Consider the following 15,449-nt stretch of genomic DNA (forward strand, 5'->3'; position numbering starts at 1 on the left):
TACTCCCCCAGACAGGGAGGCGGTGCTGGAGGCGATTCACAAGCTGTACTCCCAGCAGGTGATAACCAAAGTACCCCTCCTTCAACAGGGACGGGGTTACTATTCCACAATGTTTGTGGTACCGAAACCGGACGGTTCGGTGAGACCCATTTTAAATTTGAAATCCTTGAACACTTATATAAGAAGGTTCAAGTTCAAAATGGAATCGCTCAGGGCGGTTATTGCAAGCCTGGACGAAGGGGATTACATGGTATCACTGGACATCAAGGATGCTTACCTGCATGTCCCCATTTACCCTCCTCACCAGGTGTACCTCAGATTTGTGGTACAGGACTGTCATTACCAATTCCAGACGTTGCCGTTTGGTCTGTCCACGGCACTGAGGGTATTTACCAAGGTAATGGCCGAAATGATGATACTCCTTCGAAAAAAGGGAGTTATAATTATCCCGTACTTGGACGATCTCCTTATAAAGGCGAGGTCCATGGAGCAGTTGTTGATCGGAGTAGCACTAGCTCGGGAAGTGCTACAACAGCACGGCTGGATCCTGAATATTCCAAAGTCGCAGCTGGTTCCTACAACGCGTCTACTGTTCCTGGGGATGGTTCTGGACACAGAACAGAAAAAGGTGTTTCTCCCGGAGAAGGCCAAGGAGTTGTCATCTCTAGTCAGAGACCTCCTAAAACCAAAACAGGTGTCTGTGCACCACTGCACGCGAGTCCTGGGAAAGATGGTAGCTTCTTACGAAGCAATTCCATTCGGAAGGTTCCATGCAAGGATCTTTCAGTGGGATCTGTTGGACAAGTGGTCCGGATCGCATCTTCAGATGCATCGGCTGATAACCCTGTCTCCAAGGACCAGGGTGTCGCTGTTGTGGTGGCTGCAGAGTGCTCATCTTCTAGAGGGCCGCAGATTCGGTATACAGGACTGGGTCCTGGTGACCACGGATGCCAGCCTTCGAGGTTGGGGGGCAGTCACACAGGGAAGAAACTTCCAAGGACTATGGACGAGTCAGGAGACTTCCCTACACATAAATATTCTGGAACTAAGGGCCATTTACAATGCCCTAAGTCAGGCAAGACCCCTGTTTCAACACCAGCCGGTGCTGATCCAGTAAGACAACATCACGGCGGTCGCCCATGTAAGCCGTCAGGGCGGCACAAGAAGCAGGATGGCGATGGCAGAAACCACAAGGATTCTCCGATGGGCGGAAAATCATGTGTTAGCACTGTCAGCAGTGTTCATTCCGGGAGTGGACAACTGGGAAGCAGACTTCCTCAGCAGGCACGACCTCCACCCGGGAGAGTGGGGACTTCATCCAGAAGTCTTCCAAATGATTGTACACCGTTGGGAAAGGCCACAGGTGGACATGATGGCGTCCCGCCTCAACAAAAAGCTAAAAAGATATTGCGCCAGGTCAAGGGACCCTCAGGCGATAGCTGTGGACGCTCTAGTGACACCGTGGGTGTACCAGTCGGTTTATGTGTTCCCTCCTCTGCCTCTCATACCCAAGGTACTGAGAATAATAAGAAGGAGAGGAGTAAGAACTATACTTGTGGTTCCGGATTGGCCAAGAAGAGCTTGGTACCCAGAACTTCAAGAAATGATCTCAGAGGACCCATGGCCTCTGCCGCTCAGACAGGACCTGCTGCAGCAGGGGCCCTGTCTGTTCCAAGACTTACCGCGGCTGCGTTTGACGGCATGGCGGTTGAACACCGGATCCTAAAAGAAAAGGGCATTCCGGAGGAAGTCATTCCTACGCTGATTAAAGCTAGGAAAGATGTGACCGTAAGACATTATCACCGCATATGGCGAAAATATGTTGCTTGGTGTGAGGCCAGGAAGGCCCCAACGGAGGAATTTCAGCGCGGTCGATTTCTGCACTTCCTACAGTCAGGAGTGACTATGAGCCTAAAATTGGGTTCCATTAAGGTCCAGATCTCGGCTCTGTCGATTTTCTTCCAAAAAGAACTGGCTTCACTGCCTGAAGTTTAGACTTTTGTTAAAGGAGTGCTGCATATTCAGCCCCCTTTTGTGCCTCCAGTGGCACCGTGGGATCTCAACGTGGTGTTGGATTTCCTAAAGTCGCATTGGTTTGAGCCACTTAAAACCGTGGAGCTAAAATACCTCACGTGGAAAGTGGTCATGCTGTTGGCCTTGGCGTCGGCCAGGCGTGTATCAGAATTGGCGGCTTTGTCATGTAAAAGCCCTTATCTGATTTTTCATATGGATAGGGCGGAATTGAGGACTCGTTCCCAATTCCTTCCTAAGGTGGTTTCAGCTTTTCATGTGAACCAACCTATTGTAGTGCCTGCGGCTACTGGAGGATTCCAAGTTACTGGACGTAGTCAGGGCCCTGAAAATATATGTTTCCAGGACGGCTGGAGTCAGGAAAACTGACTCGCTATTTATCCTGTATGCACCCAACAAGCTTGGTGCTCCTGCTTCTAAGCAGACTATTGCTCGCTTGATCTGTAGCACGATTCAACTTGCACATTCTGCGGCTGGACTGCCGCATCCTAAATCTGTAAAAGCCCATTCCACGAGGAAAGTGGGCTCTTCTTGGGCGGCTGCCCGAGGGGTCTCGGCTTTACAACTTTGCCGTGCTGCTACTTGGTCGGGTTCAAACACATTTGCAAAATTCTACAAGTTTGATACCCTGGCTGAGGAGGACCTTGAGTTTGCTCATTCGGTGCTGCAGAGTCATCCGCACTCTCTCGCCCGTTTGGGAGCTTTGGTATAACCCCCATGGTCCTTACGGAGTTCCCAGCATCCACTAAGACGTCAGAGAAAATAAGAATTTACTCACCGGTAATTCTATTTCTCGTAGTCCGTAGTGGATGCTGGGCGCCCATCCCAAGTGCGGATTGTCTGCAATACTTGTATATAGTTATTGCCTAACTACAGGGTTATTGTTATGAGCCATCTGTTCGTGAGGCTCAGTTGTTGTTCATACTGTTAACTGGATATAGTATCACGAGTTGTACGGTGTGGCTGGTATGAGTCTTACCCGGGATTCCAAATCCTTTCCTTATTGTGTCAGCTCTTCCGGGCACAGTTTCCCTAACTGAGGTCTGGAGGAGGGGCATAGAGGGAGGAGCCAGTGCACACCAGGTAGTCCTAATTCTTTCTTAGAGTGCCCAGTCTCCTTCGGAGACCGCTATTCCCCATGGTCCTTACGGAGTTCCCAGCATCCACTACGGACTACGAGAAATAGAATTACCGGTGAGTAAATTCTTATTTTGGACAGCCACCGATTGTGCAAGTTGACCCACTTAAAAAGATGAGAGGTCTGTAATTTCCATCATAGGTACACTTCAACTGTGAGAGACAGAATCTGGAAATAAAAACTAGGAAATCACATTGTGTGATTTTTAAACAATTTATTTGTATATTCTTGCGGAAAATAAATATTTGGACAATTAAAAAGTTTAACTCAATACTTTGTAATATACCTCGGTTGGCAATCACAGAGGTCAAATGTTTCCTGTAGTTCTTGACCAAGTTTGCACACACTGTAGCAGGTATTTTGGGCCACTCTTCCATGCAGATCTTCTCTAGATCTGTCATGTTTTGGTGCTGTCGCCGGGCAACACGGACTTTCAACTCCCTCCACAGATTTTCTATTGGGTTGAGGTCTGGAGACTGGCTAGGCCACTCCAAGACCTTGAAATGCTTCTTACGGAGCCACTCCTTAGTTGCCCGGGCGGTGTGTTTGGGGTCATTGTCATGCTGGAAGACCCAGCCACATTCCATCTTCAATGCTCTTACTGAGGGTAGGAGGTTTTTGGCCAAAATCTCATGATACATGGCCCCATTCATCCTCTCCTTAATACGGATCAGTAGTCCTATCCCCTTTGCAGAAAAGCAGCCCCAAAGCATGATGTTCCCACCCCCATGCTTCACAGTGGGTATGGTGTTCTTGGGATGCCATTCATCATTCTTCTCCCTCCAAACACGGCGAGTGGAGTTTATACCTAAAAAGTTAGATTTTGCTCTCATCTGACCACATTACATTCTCCCAATCCTCCTTTGGATCATCCAGATGGTCACTGGCAAACTTTAGACGGGCCTGGACATGTGCTTGCTTAAGCAGGGGGACCTTTTTGGACGCTGCAGGATTTCAATCCATGATGACGTAGTGTGTTACTAATGGTAACCTTTGTGACTGTGGTCCCAGCTCTCTTGAGGTCATTGACCAGTTCCCCCCCCCCCCCCCCCCGTGTAGTTCTGGGCTGATTCCTTACCGTACTCAAGATCATTGATACCCCACAAGGTGAGATCTTGCATGGAGCCCCAGGTCGAGGGAGATTGTCAGTGATCTTGTATTTCTCTAACGTCCTAGTGGATGCTGGGGACTCCGAAAGGACCATGGGGAATAGCGGCTCCGCAGGAGACTGGGCACAAAAGTAAAAAGCTTTAGGACTACCTGGTGTGCACTGGCTCCTCCCCCTATGACCCTCCTCCAGGCCTCAGTTAGATTTTTGTGCCCGAACGAGACGGGTGCAGGCTAAGGGGCTCTCCTGAGCTGCTTAGTGTAAAAGTTTAAAGTAGGTTTTTTATTTTCAGTGAGACCTGCTGGCAACAGGCTCACTGCACCGAGGGACTAAGGGGAGAAGAAGCGAACTCACCTGCGTGCAGAGTGGATTGGGCTTCTTAGGCTACTGGACATTAGCTCCAGAGGGACGATCACAGGCCCAGCCATGGATGGGTCCCGGAGCCGCGCCGCCGGCCCCCTTACAGAGCCAGAAGAGTGAAGAGGTCCGGAAAATCGGCGGCAGAAGACGTCCTGTCTTCAATAAGGTAGCGCACAGCACCGCAGCTGTGCGCCATTGCTCTCAGCACACTTCACACTCCGGTCACTGAGGGTGCAGGGCGCTGGGGGGGGCGCCCTGAGACGCAATAAAACACCTTTTTTTGGCAAAAAATACATCGCATATAGCTCCTGGGCTATATGGATGCATTTAACCCCTGCCAATTTTTCCTAAAAAAGCGGGAGAAAGGCAGCCGAGAAGGGGGCGGAGCCTATCTCCTCAGCACACTGGCGCCATTTTTTCCTCACAGCTCCGTTGGAGGAAGGCTCCCTGACTCTCCCCTGCAGTCCTGCACTACAGAAACCGGGTAAAACAAGAGAGGGGGGGGCACTAAATTGGCATATAAATATATACAGCAGCTATATTAGGGAAAAACACTTATATAAGGTTATCCCTATATATATATATATATATATATATATATATATATATATAGCGCTCTGGTGTGTGCTGGAAAACTCTCCCTCTGTCTCCCCAAAGGGTTAGTGGGGTCCTGTCCTCTATCAGAGCATTCCCTGTGTGTGTGCTGTGTGTCGGTACGCTGTGTCGACATGTATGAGGAGGAAAATGGTGTGGAGGCGGAGCAATTGCCTGTGTTAGTGATGTCACCCCCTAGGGAGTCGACACCTGACTGGATGGTCTTATGGAAAGAATTACGTGATAGTGTCGGCACTTTACAAAAGACTGTTGACGACATGAGACAGCCGGCAAATCAGTTGATACCTGTACAGGCGTCTCAAACACCGTCAGGGGCTATAAAACGCCCGTTACCTCAGGTCGATACAGACACTGACACGGACACTGACTCCAGTGTCGACGGTGAGGAAACAAACGTATTTTCCAGTAGGGCCACACGTTACATGATCACGGCAATGAAGGAGGTTTTGAACATTTCTGATACTACAAGTACCACAAAAAAGGGTATTATGTGGGGTGTGAAAAAACTACCCGTAGTTTTTCCTGAATCAGATGAATTAAATGAGGTGTGTGATGAAGCGTGGGTTTCCCCCGATAAAAAACTGCTAATTTCTAAAAAATTATTGGCATTATACCCTTTCCCGCCAGAGGTTAGGGCGCGTTGGGAAACACCCCCTAGAGTGGATAAGGCGCTCACACGCTTATCAAAACAAGTGGCGTTACCGTCTCCTGATACGGCCGCCCTCAAGGAACCAGCTGATAGGAAGCTGGAAAATATCCTAAAAAGTATATACACACATACTGGTATTATACTGCGACCAGCAATCGCCTCAGCCTGGATGTGCAGTGCTGGGGTGGCTTGGTCGGATTCCCTGACTGAAAATATTGATACCCTGGACAGGGACAATATATTATTGACTATAGAGCATTTAAAGGATGCATTTCTATATATGCGTGATGCACAGAGGGATATTTGCACTCTGGCATCAAGAGTAAGTGCGATGTCCATTTCTGCCAGAAGAGGGTTATGGACGCGACAGTGGTCAGGTGATGCGGATTCCAAACGGCATATGGAAGTATTGCCGTATAAAGGGGAGGAGTTATTTGGGGTCGGTCTATCGGACCTGGTGGCCACGGCAACGGCTGGGAAATCCACCTTTTTACCCCACGTCACCTCACAGCAGAAAAAGATACCGTCTTTTCAGGCTCAGTCCTTTCGTCCCCATAAGGGCAAGCGGGCAAAAGGCCACTCATATCTGCCCCGGGGCAGAGGAAGGGGAAAAAGACTGCAGCAGACAGCCTCTTCCCACGAACAGAAGCCCTCCCCCGCTTCTGCCAAGTCCTCAGCATGACGCTGGGGCCTTACAAGCGGACTCAGGCACGGTGGGGGCCCGTCTCAAGAATTTCAGCGCGCAGTGGGCTCACTCGCAAGTGGACCCCTGGATCCTGCAGGTAGTATCTCAGGGGTACAAATTGGAATTCGAGAACGTCTCCCCCTCGCCGGTTCCTGAAGTCTGCTTTACCAACGTCTCCCCCCGACAGGGAGGCGGTATTGGAAGCCATTCACAAGCTGTATTCCCAGCAAGTGATAATCAAGGTACCCCTCCTACAACAGGGAAAGGGGTATTATTCCACGCTGTTTGTGGTACCGAAGCCGGACGGCTCGGTGAGACCCATTTTAAATCTGAAATCCTTGAACACTTACATAAAAAGGTTCAAGTTCAAGATGGAGTCACTCAGAGCAGTGATAGCGAACCTGGAAGAAGGGGACTATATGGTGTCTCTGGACATCAAGGATGCTTACCTCCATGTCCCAATTTGCCCTTCTCACCAAGGGTACCTCAGGTTTGTGGTACAGAACTGTCACTATCAGTTTCAGACGCTGCCGTTTGGATTGTCCACGGCACCCCGGGTCTTTACCAAGGTAATGGCCGAAATGATGATTCTTCTTCGAAGAAAAGGCGTCTTAATTATCCCTTACTTGGACGATCTCCTGATAAAGGCAAGGTCCAGAGAACAGTTAGAGGTCGGAGTAGCACTATCTCAAGTAGTACTACGACAGCACGGATGGATTCTAAATATTCCAAAATCGCAGCTGATTCCGACGACACGTCTGCTGTTCCTAGGAATGATTCTGGACACAGTACAGAAAAAGGTGTTTCTCCCGGAAGAGAAAGCCAGGGAGTTATCCGACCTAGTCAGGAACCTCCTAAGACCAGGCCAAGTGTCAGTACATCAATGCACAAAGGGTCCTGGGAAAGATGGTGGCTTCTTACGAAGCGATTCCATTCGGCAGATTCCACACAAGAACTTTTCAGTGGGATCTGCTGGACAAATGGTCCGGATCGCATCTTCAAATGCATCAGCGGATAACCCTGTCTCCAAGGACAAGGGTGTCTCTCCTGTGGTGGTTACAGAGTGCTCATCTCCTAGAGGGCCGCAGATTCGGCATTCAGGATTGGGTCCTGGTGACCACGGATGCCAGCCTGAGAGGCTGGGGAGCAGTCACACAGGGAAGAAATTTCCAGGGCTTGTGGTCAAGCATGGAAACGTCACTTCACGTAAATATCCTGGAACTAAGGGCCATTTACAATGCCCTAAGTCAGGCAAGACCTCTGCTTCAAGGTCAGCCGGTGTTGATCCAGTCGGACAACATCACGGCAGTCGCCCACGTAAACAGACAGGGCGGCACAAGAAGCAGGAGGGCAATGACGGAAGTGGCAAGGATTCTTCGCTGGGCGGAAAATCATGTGATAGCACTGTCAGCAGTGTTCATTCCGGGAGTGGACAACTGGGAAGCAGACTTCCTCAGCAGACACGATCTTCACCCGGGGGAGTGGGGACTTCACCCAGAAGTCTTCCACATGATTGTGAACCGTTGGGAAAAACCAAGGGTGGACATGATGGCGTCCCGCCTCAACAAAAAACTGGACAGATATTGCGCCAGGTCAAGGGACCCTCAGGCAATAGCTGTGGACGCTCTGGTAACACCGTGGGTGTACCAGTCAGTGTATGTGTTCCCTCCTCTTCCTCTCATACCAAAAGTACTGAGAATCATAAGAAGGAGAGGAGTAAAGACTATACTCGTGACTCCGGATTGGCCAAGAAGGACTTGGTACCCGGAAATTCAAGAGATGCTCACGGAGGACCCGTGGCCTCTACCTCTAAGAAAGGACCTGCTCCAGCAGGGACCATGTCTGTTCCAAGACTTACCGCGGCTGCGTTTGACGGCATGGCGGTTGAACGCCGGATCCTGAAGGAAAAAGGCATTCCGGATGAAGTCATCCCTACCCTGATCAAAGCCAGGAAGGATGTGACCGTACAACATTATCACCGTATTTGGCGGAAATATGTTGCGTGGTGCGAGGCCAGGAAGGCCCCTACAGAGGAATTTCAACTGGGTCGATTCCTGCATTTCCTGCAAACAGGACTGTCTATGGGCCTAAAATTAGGGTCCATTAAGGTTCAAATTTCGGCCCTGTCAATATTCTTCCAAAAAGAACTAGCTTCTGTTCCTGAAGTTCAGACGTTTGTCAAGGGAGTACTGCATATACAGCCTCCTTTTGTGCCTCCAGTGGCACCTTGGGATCTCAATGTAGTTTTGGGATTCCTAAAATCACATTGGTTTGAACCACTCACCACTGTGGACTTAAAATATCTCACATGGAAAGTGGTAATGCTGTTAGCCCTGGCTTCAGCCAGGCGTGTTTCAGAATTGGCGGCTTTATCCTGTAAAAGCCCTTACCTAATTTTTCATACGGACAGGGCAGAATTGAGGACTCGTCCTCAATTTCTCCCTAAGGTGGTTTCAGCATTTCACTTAAACCAGCCTATTGTGGTGCCTGCGGCTACTAGGGACTTGGATGATTCCAAGTTGCTGGACGTAGTCAGGGCCCTGAAAATATATGTTTCCAGGACGGCTGGAGTCAGAAAATCTGACTCGCTGTTTATCCTGTATGCACCCAACAAGCTGGGTGCTCCTGCTTCTAAGCAGACGATTGCTCGTTGGATTTGTAGTACAATTCAGCTTGCACATTCTGAGGCAGGCCTGCCACAGCCAAAATCTGTAAAAGCCTATTCCACACGGAAAGTGGGCTCATCTTGGGCGGCTGCCCGAGGGGTCTCGGCTTTACAACTTTGCCGAGCAGCTACTTGGTCAGGGGCAAACACGTTTGCTAAATTCTACAAATTTGATACCCTGGCTGAGGAGGACCTGGAGTTCTCTCATTCGGTGCTGCAGAGTCATCCGCACTCTCCCGCCCGTTTGGGAGCTTTGGTATAATCCCCATGGTCCTTTCGGAGTCCCCAGCATCCACTAGGACGTTAGAGAAAATAAGAATTTACTTACCGATAATTCTATTTCTCATAGTCCGTAGTGGATGCTGGGCGCCCATCCCAAGTGCGGATTGTCTGCATTACTTGTACATAGTTATTGTTACAAAAAATCGGGTTATTATTGTTGTGAGCCATCTTTTCAGAGGCTCCTCTGTTATCATGCTGTTAACTGGGTTCAGATCACAAGTTGTACGGTGTGATTGGTGTGGCTGGTATGAGTCTTACCCGGGATTCAAAATCCTTCCTTATTGTGTACGCTCGTCCGGGCACAGTATCCTAACTGAGGCTTGGAGGAGGGTCATAGGGGGAGGAGCCAGTGCACACCAGGTAGTCCTAAAGCTTTTTACTTTTGTGCCCAGTCTCCTGCGGAGCCGCTATTCCCCATGGTCCTTTCGGAGTCCCCAGCATCCACTACGGACTATGAGAAATAGAATTATCGGTAAGTAAATTCTTATTTTCTTCCATTTTTTAATAATTGCGCCAACAGTTGATCTGTTCATACCAAGCTGCTTGCCTATTGTCGAGTAGCTCATCCCAGCCTTGTCCAGCTCTACAATTTTGTCCCTGGTGTCCTTAGACAGCTCTCTGGTCTTGGCCATGGTGGAGAGGTAGCAGTCTGACTGAGGGTGTGGACAGGTGTCTTTTATACAGATAACCAGTTCAAACAGGTGCCATTAATAGAGGTAACGAGTGGAGGATAGAAGAGCTTCTTAAAGTAACGGGTCTGTGAGAGCCAGAAATCTTGCTGATTGGTAGGTGTCCAAATATTTATTTTCCACAAGAATATACAAGTAAATTGTTTAAAAATCATACAATGTGATTGCCTGGGTTTGTTTGTTTTTTTCAGATTCTGTCTCTCACAGTTGAAGTGTACCTATGATGGAAATTACAGACCTCTCTCATCTTTTTAAGTGGGTCAGCTTGCACAATCGGTGGCTGTCCAAATACTTTTTTGCCCCACTGTATGTGCTGGCTTCCTTACCCATGGATCAGCAGCCACCACAGCATGCACTGTATACAGGCACAGTGCTCAGCCTATCTTCAATAAGCCCGCCCCCAGACTCCCATTGGCTGGTTTCACAGGGGTCTGGGGCAGGGTTTATTGAAAATAGATAAGCTGAGCACTGTGTGCCTGTGTCTGGCTGCTGAACCCAGGGTAAGAAAGCCAGCACATATGTTTCATACAACTTTACATGTATGTTTATATGTGCTGGCCAGCTCCCGCCTGCAGTCTGTGGTTGGCTGTGCAGCCCAGGGGCAGCAACCGCTGCTACTTATATATTTATATAAACATGTTCTCCTAATTATGTTTACAATATAATTGTTATACTATACACTTATAAGACTAAACTTATGATAGACACACAAACAAAAAAGCTGAATGTTAACCGAACTATACTTGAAATTAATTTTGACATGTGACTCATGTTACATACGAATGTGACTCATGGTACATTTCTGTCCCCAGTCAAAGGGCTCTGATACAAATTACTCAAACCTGTAGAATCCACGTGAATTAATCAATGTCGACCTTTTTTATCTTCCTGATTAACTGCGAAGGGTATCTTGATGTTAGGTCGCCAGTCAATAGGAAGAGCACTATTGGTCGACATGCATTAGATCACCATGGAAAAAAAGGTTTAAAGGTCGACATAGCAATAATCGACACAGGAAAAGGTCAACATGAGTTTAAAAAAAAAAATCAGCTTTTTCATACTTCACCATCCACGTGGACTACGATTGGGACATGCAAGGGGATGCGGTGCACTAATTGGGTTCCTGGTCATGTTACGGAGAAGACGACCCCAAAATCATGAAAAAAGTTATGACAATCTTTCAATGTGTCGATCTTTCCCGTGTCAACCTTTTTTTAATGTCTTGATCTTTTTCCCATGTCGACAAATTGACTGTCAGACTTATCCAAGTTGAACCATTGATCTATAACCCTGTGAAGATGTATAAAATATTTAATCTGGTGATGATGGCCAGTGTCTTGCTAAAGTATTCACCCCCCCCCCCCCCCCCTTTGCATTTTTCATGTTTTGTTGCCTCACAACCTGGAATTAAAATGGATTGTTTGAATGTTTGCATCATTTCATTCACAGAACATGTCTTCAACTTTGAAGATTTTTTTTTTTTTTATTGTGAAGCAAACAACAAATAGGAAAAAATAACTGAAAGCTTCAGCGTGCATAACTATTCACCCCCCTAAAGTCAGTACTTTGTAGAGCCACCTTTTGCAGCAATTACAGCTGCAAGTCCCTTTGGATAAATCTCTATGAGCTTGCCACTGGGACTTTTGCCCATTCCTCAAGGCAAAACTGCTCCAGCTCCTTTATGTTGGATGGTTTCCACTTGTGAATAGCAATCTTCAAGTCTGACCGCAGATTCTCAATTGGATTGAGATCTGGGCTTTGACTGGGCCATTCCAACACATTTCCTCTTAAGCCACTCGAGTGTTGTTTTAGCAGTATGCTTTTGGTCATTGTCCTGCTGGAAGGTGAACCTCCATCCCAGTCTCAAATCACAGGCAGACTGAATCAGGTTTTGCTCGAGAATATCCCTGTATTTGGCACCATCCATCTTTCCCCCAACTCGGAACAGTTTAACAGTCCCTGCTGCTGGTATTCTTGAGGTGATGGAATGTGTTGGGTTTGCGCCAGTCATAGCTTTTCCTTGGTGGCCGAAAAATTTAAATTTCTCTTACATCCTAGAGGATGCTGGGGTGCACATTAGTACCATGGGGTATAGACGGGTCCAACAGGAGCCATTGGCACTTTAATAGTTTGAGAGTGTGGGCTAGTTCCTCCCTCTATGCCCCTCCTACCAGACTCTGTTTAGAAAATGTGGCCGGAGGAGCCGGTCACAGCTAGGGGAGCTCCATAGGAGTTCTTTTATTTTTATTTTTAAGAGTTTAGGCACAGGGAGGCTGCTGGCATCAGTCTCCCTGCTTCGAGGGAATAAGGGGGGGGGGGGGAGTAGTGTCCGCCCTGAGGGGTCTGAGCCACTATCTCCACTGAAAGGACACTGAGCTCCTGAGGGGATTGAACGTTCACCGCCACAGGGGATCGCTCACCCCAGCAGCACTCCTTTTATAGAGCCAGAAGATCAGTGGCGAGTTATGCAAGTGGGGAGCCGGTGTGAAGATGGCGGCAACAGGGTAGGGAGAGCAGTACTAACTGTGCTCCGGGGCTCAGCGGTACATGGTGCAGCTCTGTGAGGGGCACCCTGAGCCAGTGCCTACACCCTACACTGTCCAGCAAGCCTGTCAGGATCCCAGGATCGCTGCCAGCACAATTCCTCAGGCCAGTATAATCTTCAGAAGAGCGGGAAGCAGCGCCATGAAAGGGAGCGGAGCTTCTCAGAGCGGCAATCAGCGCCATTTTCCTGCCTGCAGAAGCGCTGACAGGGAGAGCTGCCTTGTACAGTACTAGGGGGTTGTAGAATGGGGGGGGGCTGTATATCTATACTGTGTAACCTATTAAGGTGCACGGTAAGCGCTGGATAGTGGTTTCCCTATATCCTGAAGCGCTGTGTGTGGGTTGGCTCCAAACTCTGTCTATCTTGGCATTCTTAGGGGTGAAACGCTGTCTGCCCCTTCCCTGTGTGTGTGGAGTGTTTGTTTCCATAAAACTATGTCCAGGGACTCTGTGTCATATGCTGCAGAGGATAATTCCTCTACGGATAAGCCCATTCAATGTAATCAGGATTGTACTGTTTTAGTGCAGGTCCCTGCAAGTGAGCCTGAGTGGTTAGCCTCTATCAAAAGTATGATTTCTCAGATTTCTACTAGGTTTGCACAAAACAAAACTGCAGCTCAGGTCTTACATAACTCTATAGCAGTTTGGTCCGGTTCTGTTACCTCAGGGTCAACTAGCGTACACTCTCATAAACATGCTCTTGCCCAGATTATGCAGGATGACACAGATACCGATTCTGACACGGCAGACTGTATCCGGTGCTGCTGCAGGTTCCTAGGAACAGAAGACAGCTTCAGGTACGTCAAAGTCCTCAGCATTACGGTGGACCGCGCGGCCTCAGGCTTAGACTATTCAGCCACGTCTGGGTGTGGTCCGGCCTGGACCCCTGGGTACAGGATATTGTGTCCCAGGGGTACAGGCTGGAGTTTCAAATCAGGCTTGCCAGTTTTGCTGGCAGACAGGGCTGTCCTACAGGAAGCCATTCAAAAGTTGGAAGAGTCACAGGTCATTGTACCAGTTCCTTCTCATCTGCAAAACAAAGGTTACTATTCAAACCTTTTTGTGGTACCAAAACCGGATGGTTCGGTCAGTCCCATTCTGAACTTAAAATCACTAAACCCCTTTCTGAGGGAGTTCAAGTTCAAGATGGAGTCCCTGAGTGCGGTGATATCAGGTCTGGAGGAGGGGGAATTCCTGGTATCCCAGATATCAAGGATGCGTACCTCCACATTCCGATTTGGCCGCCGCATCAGGCTTTTCTCCGATTCGCACTGTTACAGTCATTTTCAGTTCCAGGCACTGCCATTCAGCCTCTCCACGGCACCGAGGGTGTTCACCAAGGTGATGGCGGAGATGATGATTCTCCGCAGACAGGGGGTGAATATAATCCTGTATCTGGATGATCTGCTAATAAAGGCATTGTCCAAGGAGAAGCTGTTGCAGTCCATTGTTCTCACGACTCGTCTGCTCAGGGAACACGGTTGGATCCTGAATCTTCCAAAGTCACATTTGGAGCCGACCAGGAGGTTGTCTTTTCTGGGAATGATCCTCAGAAGTGCAGAGGGTGTTTCTTCTGGAGGAGAAAGCATTGGTGATACAAACAATGGTCCAGGATGTCCTGAAGCCGGCCTGGGTTTCGGTCCATCAGTGCATTCGCCTTCTGGGGAAGATGGTGGCCTCTTACGAGGCTCTGCAGTATGGGAGGTTTCATGCTCGGCTCTTCCAACTGGATCTCCTGGACAAGTGGTCGGGATCTCATCTGCACATGCACCAGAGAATACGTCTGTTGCCGAAAGCCAGGGTTTCACTCCTCTGGTGGCTGCAACTACCTCATCTTCTGGAGGGCCGCAGGTTCGGGATTCAGGACTGGGTCCTTCTAACCACGGATGCAAGTCTCCGGGGCTGGGGCACAGTCTCTCAGGGGGAAACCTTCCAAGGAAGGAGATAAAGTCTGGAATCCGGCCTGCTAATAAACATTCTGGAACTAAGAGCCGCCTACAACGGTCTTCTCCAGGCAGCCCTTCTTCTGCAAGATCAAGCCATTCAAGTGCAGTCGGACAATGTAACGACAGTGGCTTACATAAACCGACAGGGTGGAACGAAGAGCAGAGCTGCAATGTCAGAGGTAACAAGAATCATCCTCTGGGCGAAAAAACACGCGTTTGCGCTGTCAGCAATCTTCATTCCGGAGTAGACAACTGGTAAGCGGACTTCCTCAGCAGACACGATCTCCATCTAGGGTAGTGGGGACTCCATCCGGAGGTGTTTGCGGAGGTAACAGATCTTTGTGGTATACCTTAAATAGACATGATGGCCTCTCGTCTCAGCAAGAAGCTACCGATTGGAACACCCACAAGCCGTGGCGGTGGACGCCATAGTGACTCCGTGGGTGTTCCAATCGGTAAACGTGTTTCCTCTACTTACACTCATCCCAAGAGTTATAAAACTCATAAGGAGAACAAAGATTCAGGCAATCCTCATTGCTCTGGACTGGCCAAGAAGGGCTTGGTACATGGATCTTCTGCTAGAAGAGCCGAGGCCTCTTCCTCTTCGGGAGGACCTGCTGCAGCAGGGGCCGTTTGCTTATCAAGACTTACTGCGGCTACGTTTGACGGCATGGAGGTTGAACGCCAGATATTGTCTCGGAAGGGCATTCTGCACAAGGTTATTCCTACCCTGATAC

General features: G+C 48.9%; 1 protein-coding gene across 4 annotated transcripts in view; it reads left to right on the plus strand.

Moving 5' to 3' along the window:
- The window catches only part of DSE (dermatan sulfate epimerase), a 162,460-nt gene that overhangs the window by 30,305 nt on the left and 116,706 nt on the right, over window positions 1-15,449 (plus strand). The gene's annotated exons all lie outside the window — the stretch shown is intronic.

This window comes from Pseudophryne corroboree, chromosome 4 (genome assembly GCF_028390025.1).
Source record: "Pseudophryne corroboree isolate aPseCor3 chromosome 4, aPseCor3.hap2, whole genome shotgun sequence".
NCBI classification, from domain to species: Eukaryota; Metazoa; Chordata; class Amphibia; order Anura; family Myobatrachidae; genus Pseudophryne; species Pseudophryne corroboree.